Below are 10,633 nucleotides of genomic sequence, written 5' to 3' on the forward strand. Positions count from 1 at the left end.
AGTGTTTGAACACAGATGTGTGGCTGCAGTGTGTGAACACAACCCCAATAAATCATAATAATCCCAATAAATCATATACCGTTTCTCTGAACACGCGATTCCAGATTTCTCCCTACACTGATGTCATTGTAGGGAGAAATCCCATCCATTTGTGACAATCTCTGGCCTATTAGGATATACACAGCCCTGACTGAGAAGCAGCAGTCTGCCATTACTGTTTTCTCGCTGTAGCTGCTGGAGATACACAAGGACAGTGCCAAAGAGGCATTGCAAGTGTTGTGTTTTGGGATGCGCCAACTAACGTAGGAGTCTCCATAGACTCCCTCTGTCTGAGCCGCTGAGGACACTGTGGTTAAAGTAGTTTTAGATTGAAATGTCCCAGAAAAATTCTGTGTATTCCCTATTTGTTTAGGGATCAATACCAACGCTTGAACGTCAGCTACAGACAAAGTAAATATCACGTTTGCTTTCCAAATTGCCTTTCTGAAAGAGCATCTTGGCTCTCTGTAAGACTAATGTTGCTAAAGCTACCACTGTCTGCCTGTTTTCACTGATGCTGCCTTCATGGGTTACCAGAATGATTGTAAATAGGAATGTGGTTGTTAAAAATTGAATATGAAAGCAATGTAAAGTCGACCACTTGAATTTGTCAAGCTCATAATCACAAGTGGGACTTATAACATTTGTGATAGCAGGAGATGGCACCATGAGACCAGGTATGTCATCGTTTTTAGTGTGCTGTGCTCTCCGTCAGTGTATATAATAAATAATATATAATATATAATAATATATAAACGCACATTTAGTATGCACAGTACAATCAGATGACTGACTTTTAAACCGATTGAACATATAAGGCTGAACACCTCTACTGAAAGTTTCTGACATTTACAGTACGTAAGATTTTTCTGTTTTGTTTTTGCTGGCTCTAGAAGCTCCACCCTCTAAAATGCAAATGAGCACCACAAACACAAAATGACACATTTTGGCTCATACCCTAAAAGTGGCAATTTTAACAAGCTACAAAAAATGATCTGTCAGGTATTTTGAGCTACAACTTTACATACACATCTTGTAAAAGCGGCATAATAGGTTACATTCACATAACACCTGAGGCTTAGATCCAGCTCTTCTTAAAGTCTACAAAGCCAGACACAGTGGAGTCAAGTGGGAGCTAAAATGTGGACAGCAATTGAAGGGCCAATATATCTGAATTAGTTGAATGATAGGTTATATTTGACATGCCGCAAGGTAGTGCAGTAATGTCTGGTTTTGATGTTTAAAGGCTGTCTCCAAAACAGAAGAAGTGTCCTGAGTCTTTCAGTGTCGGAATGCTCTTAAAGTCAATTTATCATTTCGCCTGGCTTCTATTGCATCGTCGCATTTACTGCGCCGAGACTCCGTCTGATAGGATTCTGTCTATCTCAGTGGACAGGTTATAGCGCCGTAACTTTAACCTGCAGCTCTGTGGTGAAATGGGAGGAGTCTAAATCAATCACCGGGACTCAGGCCGTCACCAGGGGCAACTGGTAATTGCAGCTCTGCTGCCTGATACTTTCAGAGCGGCAGTTCTTATTTGACCTCGATGCGGACTTTTCACAGTTGCTCGTCTCTGTTGGTTTGCTGTGGAGCAAAGAGTGATCTATGAATGAATTGCATGTGCCTGGTGGGGGTTAATGCTAATTAATGCAGCTCCCTCTAGAGGAAACTGTGGAGGGCATTTTCACATTGTTTGTGTGCGTGTTTGCTGCAGGTTCTGAATGCTGTATTATTATTTTTTTTTTAAGCACCGCAGTAATTAGCTAACCACGTGAAACTTCATCGTCCTCAGCAATGATGAAATTTTTCATAAGTTGTACACACACACACACACACATAATAGTGATGCATAGACAGCAACGCAGGGTCAGAAAGCTCTCGGATTTCATCAAAAAATATCTTAATTTGTGTTCTGAAGATGAACAAAGGTCTTAGGGGTTTGGAACGACATGAGGATAGTAATTAATGACAGAATTTTCATTTTGGGGTGAACCATTCCTTTAACTAATCTGTTACTAGCTGTTTTAGGCAGATTAGTTAACTAGTATGGATGTTACAATATCAAAACCTCATGATGTGATATCTTGATTTGAAGCCCACAATACAATAATTATTACGATGTTTAAAAAAAATAAAGACTTGGGGGAAAAAAATGAGAATTTTGTACTTTAAGTTGAATTGTTCTATCTAATGCACTTTGAGAGTTCAAAATTAAGAGCTCCAATCCATGTTCTTCACTAAGAAAACAAGTCAGAAAAAAAGTCTACAAGTGAATTAACTTGTACCTGAACTCTTGTACCGGGACTCAGCCCTCTTTTTATTTGTGATATACTGTCTCAGTCTAAATTACATTCACACTCTTTGTTTTTTGGGAAGCCAAACAAATAGCCATAACAGTAATAGCCATATATTGTAAAACAGTTGTACTGTAAAATAGATAAAAATGAATATTTCATAGGTATATTATTTTTGCTTTACACTACAATGGGGAAATTCCAATACTTTCTTCCAAATTTCTACACCTGAAAGATAGTTTGAATTTGGACTGCAGTAACGTTACCCATTTAAACCACTAGCTGTTAGCCATTAATACTGCACTTTAAAGCTTTATTTTGACGGAAACAGCAGTAGACCTTTATTTTGAAGGAAAACTCCAGCTTCAGTGAAAAAAACGTGTCTCACTACAAATAGGGCTGGGCGATATGGCCAAAAAATTTATCACAATCATTTTTGTTCATAGCAGTCGATATCGATAATTATCATGATAAATGTCAAATTTTTATTTCTTTCAACTTTAAAGGCAGATTTTTCCTACAATGTGAAAGTTGTAAAAACCTGGTGGTTAATTGTGGCTTTAAAATATTCTTTATGGTCAGAACATGACAAACGCTTCATGTTTTTTTTTATTTTTCCTTAACAAAATAATTTTTGTTTAATTGTTTTAATGAGTAATATTGTTTCAAATCAAAAAACGGGTTTGTATTGTCTCATAATATTAATAATAATGTATCTTAGAAATGCACATTTGATATTAGCTTGAGTTAGGATACAGATGTAGATTTATGTTCATTATCAAAATCAGTAATATCTGTAAAAGTTGTAGCAACCTCATTTTATTATGGTGAAATGCAAGTATTCTGTTTTGATTCCATTGCTCTTCCATAATAGCATACATTTAGATCATGATAAGTTATGTGGTAAATAACCATGGTAAAAATGTAATATGGTTTCAAGGTATTTGTATGAAAAACAGTAGTCTAAATACATTTAGTATAAATGCTATAGCTTAATCACAAAAATACTGTAATTATATTCCATTACTACTCCTTCTATACATTTATTACATGTCTACATTAATAATATAATAAAATTTGACATGAATACCCACATTTCTGACAGATCACAATCGCCTGAGTGACGTGCGAGCTTCCTTTAAAATGCACAGCGAAAACAGAGTTGATGAAGGGGCTGAACCATATTGTGCTTTCGGTTTTAGTTCTTATGACAGATGCTGTGTCAAAAGCATAATGGCCCAAAACACAGCTTTAAAGACCTTTTGTGTTAGAGCAAGAAGTTTAAATATATTTTAAAAACTACACTTTTTGCCTGGAAGACCTATCGTTTCATATCGTCATGTGACCGCGATGAAAGAGACAGTTTTGCTATTGTGATATCACAATACTGATAATATCGTTATAATAGAGTTCACTGAAGTCAGTTTTGTAGTTTCGCACTTTCATAGTCTGCACCAAAACCCCTGGTCCAGGAGTGAGCTCATCCATGCTGAAACGGCTAATTCTCCCATTCACCTCTTTCTACCGAATGTTTGTCTGCCTTCTCTCTTGTTTCCTTTTTCCTCCTTTTGTTCCCTTGTTTTCTCATTTTTCTTTCTTTCTTTCTTTAGATGCCTATTGTAGTCTTTCTTTTGTCTCGCTCTTTCTCTCTCTCTCCACCTTTTGCTCCAGCGTTGGCTTTGTCTTTGCTCTAGGAATCCTTCCAGACAGTGTGATGTGCTCTAAAAGGATCTCCCTCTCACGCTTCAATCCCAGCGCGCAGTGGAAAAACCATCAGCATGCCCCTTGTAACACGCCCAAGTGCTTTTGCTGCTCCCTGGCAATAATGCACTCCAAAAATAAAAGGCCAATGATAATGAGAAGAAAAATCATATTAGTGCGCCTGAAAGCAGCAAATGGTTTTGAGGAAAGGTGACGATGCCCTCAGGATAAATCCACTTATAGGTTTTGAGAACATGCATTGTAATTTGTCTTACACTCTGACTTTTATGGAGTCTGAAGGCACGGCTTGACAGGCATAACCAATCTACCCACAGAGCTGATATGAGCACTGATCACGGTTCAAACAAGTGTGCTGGCAGCCGGATGGTAATTGAAATGCACAATGGGCCTGCCCCATCGCTCAAGCGGTTGAGCAGAAAGCACCGACAAGGCTCATCTGTCGCTCTCGTTGTACATTGCACTGTGTTCGATTGATGGGAGGGTGGAGATGATCGTATCTGGCTGCTCTGGAATTGATATGAACACGACTGTCGATCCGTAGGGACCGATCCAGTAAATCAATTAGTCGCTTTGTGCGGATGCACCGAATATTGAATTGCATTACACAATGCCCATAAATGAGGAGGACATGAGAAAAAAAAAATGGTATTGTACGAGTGAGCTTGGAGTTAGAAGTCCAGGTTTTCTGTTCTGAATCCAAACCATGTCGCTTAAATGCCTCATGCAGATCTGTTTTCATGTTGGGCTTTTGTGTTATTTTTGGGGTTATTGCATGAGGCCAAAGAGGTTTTTCTGTTTACCAGGCACTGGGAATCTGCATGAGTGTGCATGCCTAGTCATTGCTGAAACGGGTGCTCATTTAGGACTTTAATTAAGACTAAATGTGCTTTCAAACTCAGCGATACGGCGCAGGCTTCATTTACAGGAACCTCATTTTTCAGGAACCTGATGATCTAGAGTCTTTCAGCACTGCGTGTGAGACACTGAATGAATACACAGCCTATGGGGAAATACTGTGGAATGATGAATGAAGGGTCATAATGCCTTTTTAAAATTGACATAAATCAAGTGCGGTCTTTTCAGATCATACATTTGTTTCTCACTCATTCTCTCTTGTTCCGGTCTTTTATGTATTTATTTATTTTTTTAAATGAAAGCAAGATAAAAAAAAAATGTATATTGTAAAAAAAAAAAAAAAAAAAACATTTTTCTTGGACCAAGTGCTGCTTGATCTATTGTTTTCATTTCTAATAAAAGCAGAGTGACCTTTTTGAATGTTAAATTACTCAAATTATAGACTTTCTGCATAATAAAATGATTTGTAAAAGGCCCTTTAAAATAATAGTTCTCTCAGAAACTCTTATTTACTCATTCATTTTTTTTCTTCTATGGAGCTCAAAAAGGCTGCTTTTTAAAGAATGTTGACAGCTGGTTTCCCCAACTCCACAAAAATGACAAAAGCACTGAAAAATGACCTTAAAAGTGGTACATACACTACCAGTCAAAAGTTTTTGAACAGTAAGATTTGTAATGTTTTTTAAAGAAGTTTCTTCTGCTCACAAAGCCTGCATTTATTTGATCCAAAATACAGAAAAAGCTGTAATATTATAAAATATTTGTACTATTTAAAATAACTGCTTTCTTTTTGAATATATTTTAAAATGTAATTTATTCCTGTGATCAAATCTGAATTTTCAGCATCATTACTCCAGTCTTCAGTGTCACATGATCCTTCAGAAATTATTCCAATATGCTGATTTACTGTTCAAGAAACATTTATTATTATTATTATCGGTGTTTAAAATAGTTGAGTACATTTTTTTTTTTTTTTACAATTATGTATTATAAACATTATACACAATAACTTTCAGAAGCTCGGAGTCAGTATAATAATTATATAAATAAATACTTTTAATTATCAAGAATGGTTTAAATTTATCAAAAGTGATGATCAAGACATTTATAATGTTACAATTGATTTCTATTTTAGATAAATGCTGTTCTTCTGAACTTTCTTTTCATCGAAGAAACCTGAAAAAAATCTACTCGGCTGTTTTCAACACAATAATAATAATAATAATAATAATAATAATACATCTTTTTTTAGCAGCAAATCAGAATATTAGAATGATTTCTGAAGGATCATGTTGACTGGAGTAGTGATGCTAAAAATGCTTTGAAATCACAGGAATAAATTACATTTTAAAATATATTCAAATAGAAAGCAGTTATTTTAAATAGTAAAAATATTTTACTGTTCTTGCTGTACTTTGGATCAAATGAATGCAGGCTTGATGAGCAGAAGAGAAAAAAACATTTACAATCTTACTGTTCAATAACTTCTCAGTAAAAATAGATTAGTAAATGAATTATTCTATTCAACCAGTTCTTCTCTATGATGAGTTCAGCACACTGACTCACAAGGGAAAGTTTATTGCTGAACAGTAATTTATTAGACAAAGCCATATGGACTGCTTTTATGATGCTTTATGGTGTTTTTTAAGCTTCACAGACATGATTGTTTTGAATTGTTGTATGGAAAAGAGCTATGTGGTGATCCTTCAAAAACTACCTTTTTTGTTTCACCAAAAAAAATAACGGCGTGCAAGTTTTGAATGACACTAAGATGGGTAAATAATGACAGAATTTTCATTTTCCCAGAATTAGCACAAAAAAAATTGACAAACATACCCCTCAGGCCACTTGTGTCTGTCTAACCTTGTCTGTCTCTCCTGCATTTGCATCCCTGTAGACACATCTTCATGGGGTAGTTAAAAGCCTGGGCTTAATTTAACCGCCAGTTTAAGTTCCCTTCGTGTCGGATAGGCTCTGCTCTCAACGCTTCACAAGGCCTCCACTTAGTCAAAACAACTGTTAATTGACAGGCAGAACGACCCTGAACAGCCCTTGAATAAAACATGAGAGAGGCTGGAAGTTACGCATGATCAAGTGGGAATTTAGAGGAAAGGGAACGAGAAATCTATGGACTCATAGCTCTCCATCTGCTTACAGTTCATATTTTAGGCTTCTTGCTGATCACAGGCTTTAATTTGTCTACCCTAAACGGGTTTAACAATCAGTCTAATCACCCACCAGGCTTCGGTCCGTTGGAGACCTAGAGGAAAGACTGCATTGTGGTAATTCATAATCTTTTGTGCGCACAGCGTGTCATGGAAAGATTGAAAGCCGAGAACAAAATGAAATTATTGACTGCTTTTCATTGCCTTGGCTCCCTCCTGGGATTCGGGTTTTTAGGCTGAGAACGGCAGAGGAAAATCATGCCTTGTGCTCGGGATGGCAGCCTACAACAACAATGACAGTCAGACAAACTCCAGAGATGTCTACTGCATCTGTGTTGTTCATAAGCTCCATTCCAAGCCCAAGTCAGGATTTTAAGGTGTCACTGGCATCCTCCCCTATGCTGAGGCCATTTTAAACAATACGCAATGGTAATATACATTGTTTCAGTATGTTTTTTCCCAAAATTGAATGTGCTGTGTATTTTTATGCTGTTTAAATTGTTTTGCATAGCAACATGCTGTAGTCAAACTCGTTTGGAATGGAATACTTACCCATGTGTTTCACTCTGAAACTGAGATGTTGCCCATGTGAAGCATTCCTAATTTGTAATGCTGTAGTGGCTGTTCATACAGGATTTGTTCATGTCTTTTCACAATTTGGCCATCTGTCTATTTTCAGTGTCTTGTGGCATGGTGGCATCAAATAAGATGCATGTCATTTTAAAAAGAATAAATTTTCCTGAGCATATTGCAATGTAGCAGTCAGGTAGATTCATGTTTTGAGTAGGGCTGCAACGATTTCTCAATTCTATTCGAGAAAAAAAAACCTTGATTGGATTTCGCTCGTGTCGAGTAATCGACAAAATACCGGAAGTAGCGCATTCCACATGTTAAACCCATTTAAAAATCATAATAAAGATGCTATTAAGAATTCATAAACGCTACAATTCAATGAAATAAATATATGCGATACAGGTTTAATACACGCGTTTTAATTATTTACATGCCGCGTAGGCTACGTACGTGCATCTCAGAGCGGCTCCGTTTACAGTAAATGCTGCTACACAACCTGTTTTCATTTAGTTTGGATGTATTATAACGTTCATCTGTGAATACAACGTGTGGTATTTCATCAGATTTGTAAGGTATATCATTTATAAACCTAGGCAAATACAGGAAAATACAGCATTATCTTTCTCAATTATGCTAAATGTTCATCGCGATTTCAAAATAAAGTTTAATCCCTCACCCTGAGTTTACACGTTTACACCCTGAGTTGACGTCACACTTACGCCGACTGATAATGTATTTATGTCATGACAGATGATGCTTGCGCAGCTTAAAAATGAGTATATGAGACTAGTGCAGAAATCAAAACAAATGAATGCGACAACACTCATACAAAGTTAAAGATGCATACCACGGTTGAAATTACAAATATTTATATGATTTAGGTACGCAACATTGCATGACCAATATGATTCCCCAAATATCAACACGACTGGGATGTGACACTGATTTTATATAATAGTAGTTTAAAATAAGCGGCTTTATTGTTTTTGCTCAATTTCGTTGCAGAAAATAGTTTATATCAAAGTCTCAGCAGAACTGCTGCATGTCTCCGAGCAACACAGCAGTATTTCCTTAATGAATCCACATTTTTGAATGATTCAGGAACCCATTCATAAAGACTAAATGACTCGCTCATTTGCCGCCACATAATGTACATAATTGCACTCAGTACACATACATATATCAGGCAAACTCAAACTTTTATTTTGTATGTGATTAATCGCAATTAATCGTTTGCCAGCCCTAATTTCAAAGTATCATTGCATTTTTCACAACATTTCTTATTTGTTTGTTTAAAAAATATTTAAAACAGTAATTTTATAAAATTATTTATGCATTTGAAATTTTGCAGTTTAAATGCATTAATAGAGAATATCTGTAATTTAGTCCAGATTGGGGGATTTGTAATGTTTAATAATTTTTTAATTATGTACATTTTTTGGCATTGGGGAAAAAAAAGTATACATTTTTGTTTGTTTATGCTGTCAATTATACTTCTTAGAAAGAAAATCGGAATCTGCAAAAATCTGTATCGGCAGGTCACACTTACAAAAAAATCAGAAATCGGAATCGGCCAAGAAAATTGCAATCAGTGCATCTCTACTTTTCATACTTTATTTGAACTAATTATTGTCTCATTTTCTATTATATATGTGTATTTAGTTCATTTAAAGGCTATTGTTTACTTAGGTCTATTTTTATTACTACAAAAAAATTATTATAATCATCTGATTACTTAATCGTCAGAATAATCAACAAATTACTCGATAATCAAAATAATCGTTAGTGACGGCCCTAGTTTTGAGTGCACACCCTGAACCCTAAGTGTTCTAAAACTAATGACAACACATCCAACAAGTTCTTAAAGGGATATTCACCTAAAAGTACAAATTCTGTCATTAATTACTCACCCTCATGTTGTTCCAAACCCGTAAGACCTTTGTCCATCTTCAAACACAAATTAAGATATTTTTAATGAAATCCAAGAGCTTTCTTACCTTGCGTAGACAGCAATGTTTGAGGTACCACAGAAGAGACGAAATAGTTAAATAAACGTATTATTTTTGTTTTCTTTGTGCACAAAAAGAATTCTTGTAGCTGTTGAACCACAGATGTCACATGGACTGTTTTAACGACATCTTTAACTTTCTGGGCCTTGAACGTGGCAGTTGCTTTGCTATTAATGCAGGGTCAGAAAGCTCTTGGATTTCATCAAAAATATCTTAATTTGTGTTTTAAAGATGAACTAAGGTCATACAAGTTTGGAACAACATAAGGGTGAGTAACTAATGACAGGGTTTACATTTCTGGTTGAACTATCCCTTTAATTCCATTCACATCAAAACAGGTGTTTGTTTTTGTTGGTGACTCCACCTTGAAAAAAGTCAAGTCGCATGTGCTGAGCAAATACTAATATGATGGGGACGTGTCTCACATACTGTATGCATACTCTTGTGTGTGCATAAAAACCTAAGTATACTTTAGTAAACGACATCCTACATAGGACAGCAAGCACTACTGTTTAGAGGAGAGCTAAAATTTCATTCTTGTGCTTTTCACGCACCTTATCAGCCTCGTCACAACTGTTCTGCTTTTGGAGGAAGTATTCCTCTAAAGTGGTAATGTTTGAAGACATGTCTAAATGTGGAGTGGCTCGGAGCCGAATCTCAGCCAGCCGTTTAATGGAAGCGAGCGAGAGAGCTCAGAGAGAGGACGCCTAGAGCCACAGCTGAGACAAAGACACGCTTAGAGACGCAGACACACACTGTGTCCATTCATCTTTCCCCAGTGGGGGGAAAAAAAGAAAAACACACATGCACAGAGTGAAGATACATCGACAGGGTGCTGCTGGCCAGTGACCTGAAAGTGGAATGACAGCACAGCAGACGCGGTCACGGTCACAGCGGGGGCTTCTGGGTAACAGGACATCTCTGCTGTAACGCTTCATCTTTCACATCAAAGGCCTTTGTGCGTCCCTGTTTTATT

The 10,633-nt window shown here is 36.5% G+C and overlaps 1 protein-coding gene across 1 annotated transcript in view; it reads left to right on the plus strand.

Moving 5' to 3' along the window:
• The window catches only part of man1a2 (mannosidase, alpha, class 1A, member 2), a 119,130-nt gene that overhangs the window by 35,410 nt on the left and 73,087 nt on the right, over positions 1–10,633 (plus strand). The gene's annotated exons all lie outside the window — the stretch shown is intronic.

This window comes from Labeo rohita, chromosome 9, assembly GCF_022985175.1.
Source record: "Labeo rohita strain BAU-BD-2019 chromosome 9, IGBB_LRoh.1.0, whole genome shotgun sequence".
Classification (NCBI taxonomy): Eukaryota; Metazoa; Chordata; class Actinopteri; order Cypriniformes; family Cyprinidae; genus Labeo; species Labeo rohita.